The sequence below is a fragment of the Candoia aspera genome, chromosome 1 (assembly GCF_035149785.1).
Source record: "Candoia aspera isolate rCanAsp1 chromosome 1, rCanAsp1.hap2, whole genome shotgun sequence".
Lineage (NCBI taxonomy): Eukaryota > Metazoa > Chordata > Lepidosauria > Squamata > Boidae > Candoia > Candoia aspera.
Genome location: NC_086153.1, coordinates 97,632,974 through 97,647,737, shown reverse-complemented (window position 1 = coordinate 97,647,737; position 14,764 = coordinate 97,632,974). Strand labels below are relative to the sequence as shown.

At 38.6% G+C, this 14,764-nt stretch overlaps 1 protein-coding gene across 1 annotated transcript in view; it reads left to right on the top strand.

Annotated features, from left to right (window-relative positions):
- NKAIN2 (sodium/potassium transporting ATPase interacting 2) overlaps positions 1-14,764 on the top strand; it is a 596,169-nt gene that overhangs the window by 510,813 nt on the left and 70,592 nt on the right. The window lies entirely within an intron of this gene.

The window sequence follows — 14,764 nt, the reverse complement described above, 5'->3', positions numbered from 1 at the left end:
GAGTCTCTGAAGCAGGAAGCTGGGATGCCTGAGTGACTACTGGGGGCCTCCTGCTTTTAAACTGGGAGAGTCAAGGAGCCTGATGAGATAACAGCAGGCGGCATTCTTGTCAGGTGTTCACCAGTCTCATCTTTCACACATTTTCTCCTCCTTTCTAATATATAATTTGCAGGTTGTCTTGTGAGTACTATATTATTTAACCCTGTATACCACCCTAAGCTCTGTTCGGTGGGTAGTTTGTTTTATTCGCCTTTTCAGTTTTCTTGAGTCAGATGCTGAACTGAGTGCACATACAGTATGTTGTTCAGGTCTTTCAGGACTAAGCCAGGCCTTTTGTCTCTCCTCAGACAAAATGTGCAAACAGACAACCTTCCTCTTCCTCTCTCCACCCCAGTATATGCTACCACAGATGCTAAGATGTAATTTTGGCAGTCAATTTCCCTGTTCCCTCCACCGAAATGATAACTGCTTCCACCACAAGCATGTTAAATGTTTCTATTTCTCCCTCTTTCATTGTTGGGTATTTGAAATCAATGCAAGTTAATAACGCATTATGAATTATTAGACCAGTTGGAAGATTTCGTGGTTGATAAGAAGGGTATGGGGAGATTATGTTGTGAAACTTACTGAGTTAAATTTTGTAGCCCATACTTTGAAATATTTATAAATGACTTAGTTCAACCTAGACTTGATCCATTACCTTTTGCAGGAGTTCAACAGATGAAACTGCTCAGCTATGAACAGATCTAATTTACTGTCACTGATTTTGAGTATTTATGGAAATGGTGACACATTTACTGGGCTATGATTAAATTCTTTCTTTTCATTGAAGAGAGGTTTAAGACCTTTTCTTTTTTTCTTTTTTCTTTTGCTGATGTCCTAATTCCCTCATAAGGAGCTTGCTGCTAAATGCTAAAGCAAATGGTGGCTGGGGCCAGAGTCAGAATCTTTTCTGGAGATTCTGTTTTCTCTCTCCATCTCTCTTTCACAGCACACAGCAGATTACGAGAATCTTTCCAGAATTCTGAACTGATTGCTTAAAAAAAGATTTTGAAATTAGTCCTAAGACTACATAAAATTAGGCAAAAAGTAGCACATAGTCACTGGGTTTTAGACTACTTCCCTCTTCTAGAAGCTGGTGATAGATGGCTACTTATCATTCACAAGGCCTTTGCTCTTTTTCTTCTTCAAGGTGAGTTTATTGAAGTTCAGTCTAAACACTATTGGCACAACTGAACAACTGAGCACTTGATTGTCAGCCCCCTGGGCCTACACAGATTCATAGGCATGAGATCCTCCTAGATCTGGAGTAATAGTAACCAGGAAGGTTTTTAACAATTAGATTGAGGAGTACTATGTAAGTATAGGTGATGGCTTAGTAATTTTAAAATTAGAATGAATTAGAGGGTAAACAGGGCTGTCTTAGAAAATGATGGCTCCAGTTGCTAGGTATTTTTCTATCTACCTATCTACAAGATGGCAGTTGGCACCTGCATCACTAAGCAATGAGGTTGTAAATTGAGGTTGCATTGCTTAGCAATTGCAATCCCTGCAATCCTGGTTGCCATTGTTAACTGAATCCCACAGTCATTAGGTGAGGCAACTTCCTGCTGGCTTCCCACAACCAAAGTCATTGGGGAAGCCGGCAGGAAGTTGGAAGCCCCAGGCTGGCAGGCAGGTAAGTGGATACTCCTGAGTGGGGGAGGGAATGAAGGATTGCACAGGGGTGGGGTGAGGGTTGTGAGAGGTGCAGCATGGCATGGGGAAGGTGCGCAAGGGTGCAAAGGAGCAGGCCCGCAACTAGGGTCTCTGTCACCCAGAGCAAACATGGATTCCGCGCCCATTTTGGTGCTCCACCCAGTGCTCACTTTGGCACCGCCCCAGCGCAGCACCCAGGGCACATGCCCCGCTTGCCCCCCCCCCAGTTGCAGCCCTGCAAGGGAGGTCAGGGAGGGCGCATGCAGGTGCATGGGAGGCGCCACACAGGTCAGGGAGGGTGTGCTGGCTGCAGTGCTAGTCAGGGTGGGTGCATGTGAATTAAGCATTGTGATTTAAAAGCAGACTTAGATACCCCTTCTGTCCAAGCAACCAAAGAGACTGAAACACAGCTACATAATCTGGAAAGAAAAACGAGGTTCCATAATAAAGAAACAGAGAACTGCAGTATCTTTCAGTTCATATCATTTATTCTTTCTACTCTCCTCACTAATCTGTGGATACTTTGGAATAATAATGATCCCATTTCTTCAACTTGCAGTGAAATGAAGGTACTATTTTCTCTCAGGCACTAATATTTACTAACCATTAATTTATTGCCAGCCTACCTAGTGGGAGCATTAAGATTATCAAGGAATAAGAAAGCTAAATGGCAATGTGCAACTATATACTGTCATGTCCTGAGAAATGTGAAGAACATAATTTAAAGTTTGTTGGCTTGCACGGTAGTCTTCATTTCAGAACTTAAAATACATAGAAAAATGTTTGTGACATACTGATCAAAATGTGCTGAAATTTACCAATTTTGTGATCTTACTATCAGAAAAGCATGCTATTTGTGGCATGGGTATGCTAACCTAGCTTACACTATATCATTCTTACTAAAAAAATTTGAAGGGTGGGAGGTAGAGGTTAGCATTCATGAGCCCATCTGTTGACAACCATAGTGTATGGAAGCTTGTGACTTGGAAAGCATGAATTAATTAGTGGAATTAAAGAAGGAAAAATGCATAATTGAAAAACAAAAACAAAGGGGAAAAATGTAATAGATTTGAATGAGGAAGGGGTGATCTTGTGGAATGGAGATGATGAATACTCCCATGGAAGTGAAGGTATGTTGTTGTTGTTAGTTGCCATCAAGTCATTTATGACTCATGGCGACCCTGTATATAACAGAACGAAATGCTGTTCGGTCTTGCGCCATATGCCTGCCTGTTCCAGTGTTTGCTTCCATTGTTGCTGTGACTGAATCAATCCATCGCATTGAAGGTATAGGGATAATTAAATTAGAAGCTGCTTAGTAAAAATCTCTTTGTTTCATATACATTTAAGCATATGTCTTTTCATGCATACATATAGCTAAAGTTAATTTGTTTATGATAAAAGATTGAAAGAATCAGTGAAAGATGGAAGACTGATGAGAGTTTCTAGATGTGTGGAGGACCCAATTGATTTGCAACAAATACTAGATAATACACTAGATAATACAAACATACACACACACACACACACACACACATACACACATACATACACACAGACACACATACATACACATAGACATACATAAATACACACACACACATACACTCTGTATGTGTGTGTGTGTGTGTGTACTGTATATCTGAATCAAATTGCCTTCATTATACAAACCTTAATTTGCTGTAGGCTTTTAACTATACTAAGTTCTTGGTTAAATTGATTTGATAGGTTGATTATGCGTTATCAAGTCTGTGTCAACTCTTAGCAGCCACATAGATTTTCTTCATGACAATCCGTGCCTAACCTGATACCTCAGGTCTTCCAATGGCACATCCATTACCACTGTAACTGAGTCCATCCACCTTGCTGCTGGTCATCCTCTTCTCTTTCCTTCCTTTCTCTTTCCCAGCATTACAGCCTTCTCTAGAGAGCTGAAAAAAAAGCTAGATCTTTGCATAATGTGTCTGAAGTAAGATAATCTGAGCCTGGTCATTTGTGCCTCAAGTGAGAACTCGGGGTTGATTTGTTTGATGACCCATTGGTTTGTTTTCTTGGCTGTCCACAGTATTCTCAGGAGTCTTCTCCAACACCAAATTTCAGACATGTCAATACTCTTCCTATCCTGCTTCTTCAAAGTTCAAGTTTTGCTACATGGAATACCACTGCTTGCACAATTCTGATCTTTGTAGGTATAGGCATTTGAATATCTTTTCCAAGGCCTTCATGGCTGCCCTACCAGTGCTAGTCTGCAACAGATTTCTTATCTGCTTGTTCCTTTACTGTTGATTTTTGATCCTAAAAGGCAGAAGCTATCCACCACTTCAGTATCTTCATTGTCAGTTCTAAGGCTGGTTGTTCTACCGGTTGTCGTTAGTTTGGTCCTAGTCCCACTTTTTAAATTTCCCCTTTGACTTTCATTATTAGAGCTTGCAGATCATTTGCAATTTCAGCTATCAGGGTAGTGTCATCGGAATAATGATGTTTCTTCCTCCAGTTTTAAAACCATGCTCATCTTCTTCCAATCCATCTTCCCTTAATACATATGCAGCATACACTGTAGGTTGAATAAATAAGGGGAGAACATACAATTTTGTCACATTCCTTTGTCAACCATCTGTTTCACTATGGTCTGTCTGTACTGTGGCTTCCTGACCTGTACATAAGTTTCTCTTTTATCTCCATTAGGTAGTTAAAATTAGAGATTGTGTTTTAATATCTTTATGCTTATTTAATAGCTTTTTCAAAGTCTTTAGGAATAATTAGTGCTTCTGAAATTACTTACTAATTGTGCAGTATGAGGGGGTGGAAAGGGGAAAGTATTTTCAAGTTCACTCTTGATAAAAAAGAATAAGGAAGATTTCTTTTTGTTTTTTAAAGCACAAAAGCAATGTTCTTAAGGAAATTTTATTATATAAGCACTTGGAAAATGAATTGCTGATTCACTTAAGGAATAAGTGAAAGAAAAAGTAATACTAGTTATTTGACAGAGGAGATGGATCAAGTCCATTGTATGAATAACTGAAATTGTATTTACATGTCAAAACTTCAATTAGTAGATCTACTCCAAATTAAGATCTCAAATCAATTGTTCAGGCTTTAAAAGTGTGCATGATCAGACTTTTGACAAGAAGTAATTCCACTTACTTCTATTCCAGCTTTAAGATTTATTTTCTCTTTAGCCTGAAATTTGCCTGCTAGCTGCAATTAATACAAATTGTAAGTTTTTTTAAAAAAAATCTATTGCTCCAATGTATAAATTTGACTATTTTCGATTTATAGCTCCTTTTGTGATAAGGTTTTTCACTGGATTGGAATTACTGAACTTTAGAATCAGGCAGATATCAAGTGCATGAAGGAGAATCCTTTCCTTTTCTTTCAGTTTCAATATATTTCCCTTTCTGGCAACAGCAAAGATTATACCAAATGGGGCACTCACCACAAGTTTTCTCATAAGCAACAGCACCAGGCAGGGGTGCCCACTTTCTCCCTTATTATCTGTAATTGCTTTAGAAGTTTTGGCAGACAAGCTCTGGAGAGACAAACTAATATTTGGGATTAAAATTCAAGGAGAGGGATACAAACTGAAATGCTATGCATATAATAGAGTACTAACCATTACGTAGCCACAGAGTGCTATAAGATAGTTGATGAAAACAATCAAAGACTTTGGTGAATTCCCTAGATAAAAAATCAGTGAAAAGAAAACAAATATGATGACAAGATATTTAACCCCAGAAGAAGAAAACTTTATGACAAAAGAGTGTGGTTGTGAGGTAGCAAAAAATCCAGTGAAATATTTGGGACTTCATCCGACAGGATGCAATAAAGACATATTTCAGAACAATTATACTAAATTATGGAAAGAAATTTAAGAAAGGATCTTGAAAGGTGCACAAATCTTAAACTTTCTTGTCTAGGACTTATCCCCAAGCATATTCTCCAAGATGAACTGTTTATTTTAAATGGCACCAGTTACAATCTCAGACAAAGGCAAGTATCCTGGAGTGGTAAAAAAAACAAGACTAAACTTTAAAATTTTGCAGGATTCAAAAGAAAGAGGTGGCCTTGTATTTCCTAACCTTAATTATATTACTGTGCTGGTTGTCTGTCATCAGTAACAGAATGGATTAAATCCCCAAATAGTAGAATATCTATCACAGAAGGAGCGAGTTTAGCTAATGGACTTCATAAGTACTTATGGTACAAACAAACAAAATAAGAAAAGAATTTGAAAGGACATATTATAAGACAAAGTTTGATAAAAAATATGGACTATTTTAAAAAGAATTCATCTGGTGACTTCACTATTAGCTTCAGCATAAAATGTCTTTTACTTCAGGGACAATTATAGTAAGAAAGATTTAATTGCATATGCCACTACAGTGCATCCAGACTCAGGAAACAGACTAAAGATACAGCAAGAACTGTTTAATGAAGGTAGGAATTTACCCTGGCCGATGTATTTCCGAATTGCTAGAAAAATAAAAAGTGATCACAAGAAAGAAGGAGGAACTTTAACAGAAATATAGCAGAGTTTAGCAGAAATATAGCAGAATTTGAAACACACAAAAACAAGATATAAATTGTTATTGAAAAATGACACAGAGATAGAACAAATAAAACATTGTGTGATAAAGTAGATGTAAAACTTTGAAGAAATAACTACAATACAACAACGGGAAGAACTATGGAAAAAATGAATAAAATTTACTTCAACTTATTATTTAAGGGAAAATTGGTATAAAATGGTTTACAGATGGTATGTAACAACTCCACCAATAATTATCAAGATAGGCAACTTATATAACAATAAGTGTTACAAATGTTATAACAAAGAAAGAACTCTTTATCATATGTGGTAGTTATATTAAAAAACCCTCAAAAGTACTGGAAATATATATATATATCAAAATATCCAGATAATCGTAGAAATACAATTTGAACTAAAACCACAAATATGGGAAAAGAGAACCCAAATTGGAGAATACATAGCAATGCCAAAATTGACAGTATATATCCCCAATACATTTAAACAAATTTAAGCAAGAATGGCTCCCATTTATAGTATACATTATACAGCAGGGCAAATTTAAACATTTGGAATATGTTTTTTGGAAGAAATTTATGAGACCAATAAAAAAAAAATAGACAAAAGGATTGAAACAGATACTAGCAATAATGTTTAATGTTTAATGTAAAGTATAAATATATAGGTTGTGAACAGCAGTTGGGGACATACAGTAATTGAAAGGGAAGGGGAAAATGTGTTAATAGAAAGTTTTATTTTATTTATGCTTTATTTATGTTTAGCAGCTGTTTCTTTTAGGGTTATCCAACTGTTACTATCCCCTCCACACCTTTTCTCCTTTGTATTTCATTATTGTATATTCCCTTTCCTTAATCGATATTAAGAGGTTATTGAGACATACTGTATGTTGTGGCTGTCCTTAAAATTACTCATGATTTTATAGAGAACTTGATCTGATGAAGTGGTGCTTTTTTTGTTCTAATAGTTTAGGTGGTCTGCAATACCATGAGTTGCTCATCTTGCAATCCTTGTAAGTGTTCACTGAAAGGGCAGTGATAGGATAGGACATGGGACTCAATGGAGTGATGTCAGAGGAAATACTCGGATTATTTATGTTTATTTAAGGTCTACTATGCATCCCTCAGAGAAATACTTCTTGTCATGAGTAAGGATGGCGAGCCGCATTCTTGGTTTTCTGCAGACATTTCTAAAAATCTCCGTAATTCCTTGTTCCTCCCTCTTTCGATGGGAGTAGGAGTTTGTTAGGATTGATGTCCTGACTCCCAGGAAACACTCTGAGACAGGAAACTGTTTTCTAATGTTTTATTGCTAATACATAACAGTAATCCTAACAAACTGAACAAGCATGGGAAAACCCAGCCATATAAACCCCGCAGGTTAAGGCGGTCCCAATCTGTGCCTCTTGGAATGGCTCACCAATTCCTCAGCGCTACGCATGCGCTTAACAGTCTGGAAAGGAGCCCCCTGCTCGCCATCCTTACTCATGACACTTCTGGGCTCAATGAAATACTTCTGGGTAGAGAACAATTCTCTGTGAAAGTGACCAAGGCCTGTTTGAAGAAATTAGTAAGTAGACAATTCAACCTTGGTATTAATGGAGGACTGCATATTTATAGATGGGCCCAGGAACTTGATAGGCCTTTTAAGGAAGCTAAGTCAGAAGTAAGCAGCAACTGTTACTCATGATTAATTTTACTTAGAATGTCAACTAATAAACATCCACTTTGTTTGAATTCTATTATTGGGAAATTTTCTGGAGCATCCAAAGGGCACATGACAGCAGTGTAGACCTCAATCTATGTGTTAAAGTACAAAAGGAAAGATACAGTGTGACAACTAGAAAGAGAGGTATATGAAGAATACGCAAGTCCTAGATGTTTGCAAAAACGTCAGACTCTTCCTGTCCTACCCTATAGAGAGCATCCAGGCAATCGGCTTCCAAATCCCAATTCTACAAATGGCAACAGTAGCCACAACTCATCTGTGCAGCTCCTGTCACCCTGGATGTGGTCAGCTGCATCAGCCTTTACCTTCTTTTTTATTATTTAGAAAGAATTTTTTGATTATCTTAACCATCAATATATAAATGTTAGTATTAAAAAGTTCAAACTGAAAACAGCAGACAAATAAAATATACAGACAACCGCAGCCAACAGTGGGAATTAAATTGCCAGATTTTCAAACGCTTTTCAAAATTGGAAGATCTTTATCATCTGTTGGAAGGCCAAAGTGGAAGTCCTAAACCTCCTGGCATGGAGAACAACTTGCTTGCTAGAGAATAAGACAGTATGTGTTATACAGATTCAATTATAACTTCATGCAACTCTTAAATACTTTTAGGAGATACATAATGCTTTCTGGACATCAGTCACCTCTGCCCAGAGTGTGACCAATGTTCCCTTTCTTTTCAGGAGAGTATATTTTACTGAGATTCATTCTAAGACAGCAATTGGAAAACATCTCTTATACTTTCCTCTAAATTCTTTATCACAGTTTCATTATCTAAATGTTTAAAGTAAGCATGTAATTGACTATGAATACCACCTTGCCTCCAGTTCCCCATAAAAAGCTCATTTCTATTGCTTCTTTTTTGACAGAGCCCAGGTCAGCTATTATTTAGCCCAACGATAAATGGACTTCGATGTTCTTCTCCCAGTGAAAGTAATGCCTAGGAAGACCATCTAGGGTGGTTCAGTTCCATTCAAACTGTGACCTCATGAAACCTTTTTTCAAAACTGCCCATTTATTATTTCTCCTGTCATTCAAATTGCTAAAACTACAAAGTACATGAATGGCAAGAAATTAAAGTCAAAATAACATGGTTATACTTACATTTATCTAATGAAAGCACAGTTTCTGTAGCTAGAAAAATAGTTTAGGGGGGAAATACAGTTGGACAGCAGCCTGTGAACACAGCTGCCAAGCAAGGAAACAAATCAACACTTAAAGCAATGATAGCTATTTTACAACAGAGGAAAATTGGATCAGACACATCAAACACCTGGCACAGTAGGAGACATGCTGGCCGCATAGCAACTTGCGTTCATGGTGAAATACATTTCACCATCATTACTAGCAAGGATTTATAGTTATCAGATTCAACTGTGCCTATGGAGTAGTGGTCAGTTTTGAGAGTATAATGGTCCATAGTGAGGATGATACATCTTTTACTGGGTATTCCAGCTTTAAATGACCAAATCCATTAAACAGAAAATTAGTATTAGTATTATCAGTATCATTATTTTATTAAAATGTTCAAACTATAGTACTTCTACAGATTAAAACAACTTACGACGCATGAAGTGCAGAAAAGAATAAAAATATGAAGAATTCTCCTGTTTTTCTTCCCTGCAGACAGTTAAAAAAAAAAGTCTGCCAAGCATTTAGCAGGCCATATAAGAATACTTGCTGTCACCATGTTTACTTGGTGCCTTGCAAACTTTCTTATAGCCCTTCATAAGGTAGGGCAATATTATTACCACCAAATACCAGGAACTTAAAGTGAAAGGTAGGCTATTTGTACATTGTCTTCTACTAAATAATATGATTGTGAGCCTCCTACCTAAGCTAGCTTTCCTGCAGGCAGCAGCAGTAAATGTTGTGCTGGCATGCTGTTTCTTTGTATAGGACGTGTCTTTTATCATAGCAAGCCATTAATGAAGAAATAGCTTGGGAGAGACTTTTATAAACCTAACCTATTTAAATGTTTGCCATTTGAGCACCATGGAAATGAAAGACAATCAGAAAGGAACACCACAGATCAATAGGATGCTACTAATGCTATACATAAAAATTGAGAATTTGTTTTTTGAAATATTAATTAATTAACTAATTCAGATTTGGTAGTAGGAATTAAAATATGACCACCTAGATAACAGGAGCCAATTTGATGTAGTAGTTAAGGCATCAGGCTAGAAACTGGGGGACCATGAGTTCTAGTCCTGCCTTAGGTACAAAGCCAGCTGGGTGACCTTGGGCCAGTCACATTCTCTCAGCCCTGTGAAGGAGGCAATGGCTAAACACTTCTGAAATCTTGTCAGGACAATCAAACCTCCTTTTGCCTAAAAGAACAACTTGTAGTAAATTATCAAAAAATCAAAATGCTAGTGTTTGCATGACACAACAGTAGGTTACATAAATGGCAAATTAATGGGATCCCAATAGAGCAGGTATGTACTTATAAATATCTTGGGATGCAGTTCCAGGCTTCCCTTATCTTGGAGCACATATTTCTCATATTGGGCAAGTGTGGCCCAACGTAGCTCCACAGCTGTCTTAAGGTTCTTTGATTCAAAGGGTGTGCATTTTATTCCTGCAGCTTGCAAGGTTTTTCTTGCTAAGGTCATCTCTCAGCTTCTTTATGGTGTTCCAATTTGCATTTTTACAAAGTTTAATATCCTAGAAGCTGTCCAGTCCAAATTTATAAGAGCAATACTCACAGTTCCAAGATGCATCAAGAATGCTGTTTTACAGTTAGAGACAGGTTTGGTTTCTGTGAATGCCAGAGCCTGGTTCTATCTCCTTAATTTCTAGTTGAAATTGATTTTTTCTCCTGTGGGTCTGGCTCCACTGGTTCTCAGAGACCATTTTAAATCAACTGGGCTAACAAAAGTTAACAGCAAACTCCAGTCCTTAGGACTTTCTTTGGAAAATCTCTGTCTATTAGGGCTTGAAAATGCCAGGAGTCATCTTAAACAACATATCTGGGACATTGATTTTCAAACCAGTTTACAGTAAGCCTAATATCCAACCCTACAGTTTATGGATTCTTCTCAAATGGGCATGTGCCTTCATCTTATCTCTATTCAGTTCTAATTCTGAAATTTCGTTGGGCTTTCACCTTGGCCGGTGGGGACGTGGTGGCGCTGCGGGTTAAACCGCTGAGCTGTCGATCGGAAGGTCGGCGGTTCGAAACCGCGCGGCGGGGTGAGCTCCCGTTGTTAATCCCAGCTCCTGCTCACCTAGCAGTTCGAAAACATGCAAATGTGAGTAGATCAATAGGTACCGCTTCGGCGGGAAGGTAACGGCGTTCCGAGTCGTCATGCTGGCCACATGACCCGGAAGTGTCTATGACAACGCCGGCTCCAAGGCTTAGAAACGGAGATGAGCACCGCCCCCTAGAGTCGGATTCGACTGGACTTTACGTCAAGGGAAACCTTTACCTTTTTACCTTCACCTTGGCCAGGTTGGATTCTCTACTCTTTGCAATTCTGTGGGGACGGTATAAAAGCATACCTGTTCAGCAGTGCTTATGTCCATGTGGAGATGGCTCTGTGGAATCTTTAAGCCATATGCTCCTTTGTTGCTCTCTCTCTATAGAGAATCAAGAAAAATATATATTTATCCCATTTTAAAGAACTATCCTGGTAGAAAGCACTATATCCATCTGTCACTGCTTGTATCCAACCAGGACCCTGACATATCTTTCCAGGTTGCCTGATTTTGTGCCATCATTTGTTGTATCAGTCCTACCTACAGTTGAGGTTTAGCACACATTTGGTGATTGCCACTGTTGTATTTGTTCTATAGTTACTGTAATATGTTTTTATGCTATTTTATTAATAATTACAGGTCTGTGTATTCTACTGTTGTGTTTTCTGGTCTATAGGCTATAATAAAGGTGTTTGGTTTGGTTTGGTTTGGTTTGGTTTGGTTTGGTTTGGTTTGGTTTGGTTTGGTTTGGTTTGGTTTGGTTTGGTTTGGTTTGGCTTGGTTTGGGTTGGATTGGTTGGTTAGTTTGTTTGGGGGTTGGGTTGGGTTGGTTGGTTTGGTTTGGTTTGGTTTGGTTTGGTGGGTTGGGTTGGGTTGGGTTGGATTGGATTGGATTGGTTGGGTTGGTGGGTTGGGTTGGTTGGGTTGGCTTGATTGGGTTGGGTTGGGTTTGGTGGTTTATTTGGGTTGGTTGGTTGGTTTGGGTTGGTTGGGTTGGGTTGGGTTGGGTTGGTGGGTTGGGTTGGGTTGAGGCAATGGCACAAAACAAAACAAAACAAAACAAAAACAAACCTAGATAACATTGTTGGTGCTATAGAAAATCAGTAGAATCCTCCATGCTACCTCCAGATGTCAACATAGTAGAAAGAAGCTGAATATATACTCTAGTGAAATGTGTGTGGATTATGTCATCCTGTTTTCTAAACCAGCTCTTTCACCTAGGGAAAAATGAATGTGCCATTTGTTCTCAATTTGTTAATTTTTTAAAATTATTTTATGTATTTCAACATAAACACAAGAAGACTGTGGCTTACATTCAAGAACTTTAGTTTAATTATATAGGAAATCAGCCTACTGTAACTACATGTACAAATATAAAATAAAAGAATGCAGTAATCTGATACTTTTCAGGCCAGCTTTTCCCTTGCTGAAGACTACATAGAAATAGATGAAATGCTTATCAATTTCCCCCTACACTTTTTTTGCCCTCTGGGCTCTTTAGAGGGAGCCACAAAGCCAATGAGTTTATTATTTTCCTTGCACGTATGAAGATCAGGAGCCAGAAGGAAGAAGGAAGCAAGAATCCCCTCTAATAGGAAAACAGAGCCACCATGTAACAGAAACAATAAGCCTCCCCTCAGAAACTAGCTTTGCAATAAGCCCCCCCCCCAATAAAAAGTCAGCTCAGCTATCCAATGCTGCTGAGATTTCAGATGGATGCAGAATGTTCATGTGGAGGTTTCAGAAGTCCTGGGTACAGAAGAAGTGCCAGAAGATTGGGGAAGGACTATTGTTTGTTTGTTTGTTTGTTTGTTTATTTATTTATTACTCAAATTTAGCCACCGCCCATCTCCCCCAGAAGAAGGACTCTTGTTTCAATCTTCAAACAAGGGGAGGGGGAATGGACTTAGGAAACTAAAGACCAATCAGCTTGACATCAGTATCTGGGAAAATCCTAGAAAAGATCATCAAACAGTAACTGCAAGTATTTGGAAAGAAACAAGGTGATTACTAGCAGTCAGCATGGATTTACTGAAAAATGGTTATGCTAGACAAGTCTTACTGCTGTTTTTGGAAAGTAACTAGAATAGTAGACCAAGGAAATACTGTGGATGTAGTATACTCAGACGTCAGTAAGGAATTTGATAAAGTTGACCGTAGCCTCCTTAAAGGTTATGGTAAAATAGTATAATGTGGGATGTATGATGTATGTATGATAACTGCCAGAGTCCCTGTGGTGGGAGGAGATGGGCGGTGACAAATTTGATAAATAAACAAATAAATAAATGATTCACTAACAAATAGATTCACAGTTGGTTGAACGATGTGCGTAGTGTATAGTCTTTCATGTTTCTATGTCTACATGGAAAGAGGTATGCAGTGGGATATCCCAGTGTTCTGTTCTGGGTTTAGTGCTTTTTGACATTTTTATAAATGAAGAAGATGAGGGAATAGAAAGAATGCTCATCAAATTTGCTGAACACACAAAGCTGTGGAGGATTGCTAATACAGGTAGTCCTCACTTAACAATCCTAACTGGGACCGGCAACTCCACTGCTAAATGAAATGGTCGCTAAGTGGGAAACCACAACTGTGCTTTCTGACTGGAAAGAGACAAAACTATTCAGTTTCATACCTTCAGCTTTTGTTGACCTCCTAACCATTCCCCTGCCCTTTGAATGCTCAAGTGCCTGCTTATTGTCTTGTACACATCAAAAGCAATGTGATCGTGCCACAGCCTGGGGCTGGGAGCCTTGGGTGTGCTATGCAAACAGCTTACTCTTACCCTTTTCTCCAAACTCTCTGGTCTGTGAGGAGGGGGAGAAAAAAACAAGTGATTTCTATAGGCAATCTTTCTTTTGCCTGACCCTTTCCCACTGCCGGCATGATCACATTGCTCTCAATCAAAAGCAATGTGATTGCACTGACAGTGGGAATGGGTTAGGCAAAGGAGAGATTGCCTACAGAAATCAGTTCCCCCCCCCCACCCTCCACCCCTGACTCACAGTGGAGAGATTGGAGAGAAAGAGATTTCAAGAGAATAAGCTATTTGTTCTTCTACACATCGAGAGCAATGTGATTGTGGCAGCAGCCGAGGGCTGGGAGTCACAGCCATGCAACACAAACAGTTTACAGTATTCTCTTGAAATCTCTTTCTCTCCAATCTCTCCACTCCACTCTTGTCCCTAAGACAAGAACCAGTGAGTGGAAACTTTAAAAGGAAGATCCAAGCTTGAATGTTCTGATCATAAGAATTATTCATTGGTGGAACAGCCTACCTCATGGACTCACGGGTGCTCAATCACTGGAAATTTTCAAGCACAGGTTGGATAGTCATTTGTCTGGGATGATATGTAGATTCCTGCCCCAGGCAGGGAGTTGAGCTGGAAGACTTCCAAGGTCCATTCTAACCCTACGATTTTATGATTCTATGCCAGTATTTTTAGTTATTTTACTGTTTCATTTCTAGAAGAAACAGTGTAAGAGCTCAATTCTCCCTGGAAACAATATCTTCTGTACCAAGTTTAATACCATGTGTAATACAGGAAACATTAGAATCTGTTTGCAACCAGTTCATCTAGATTC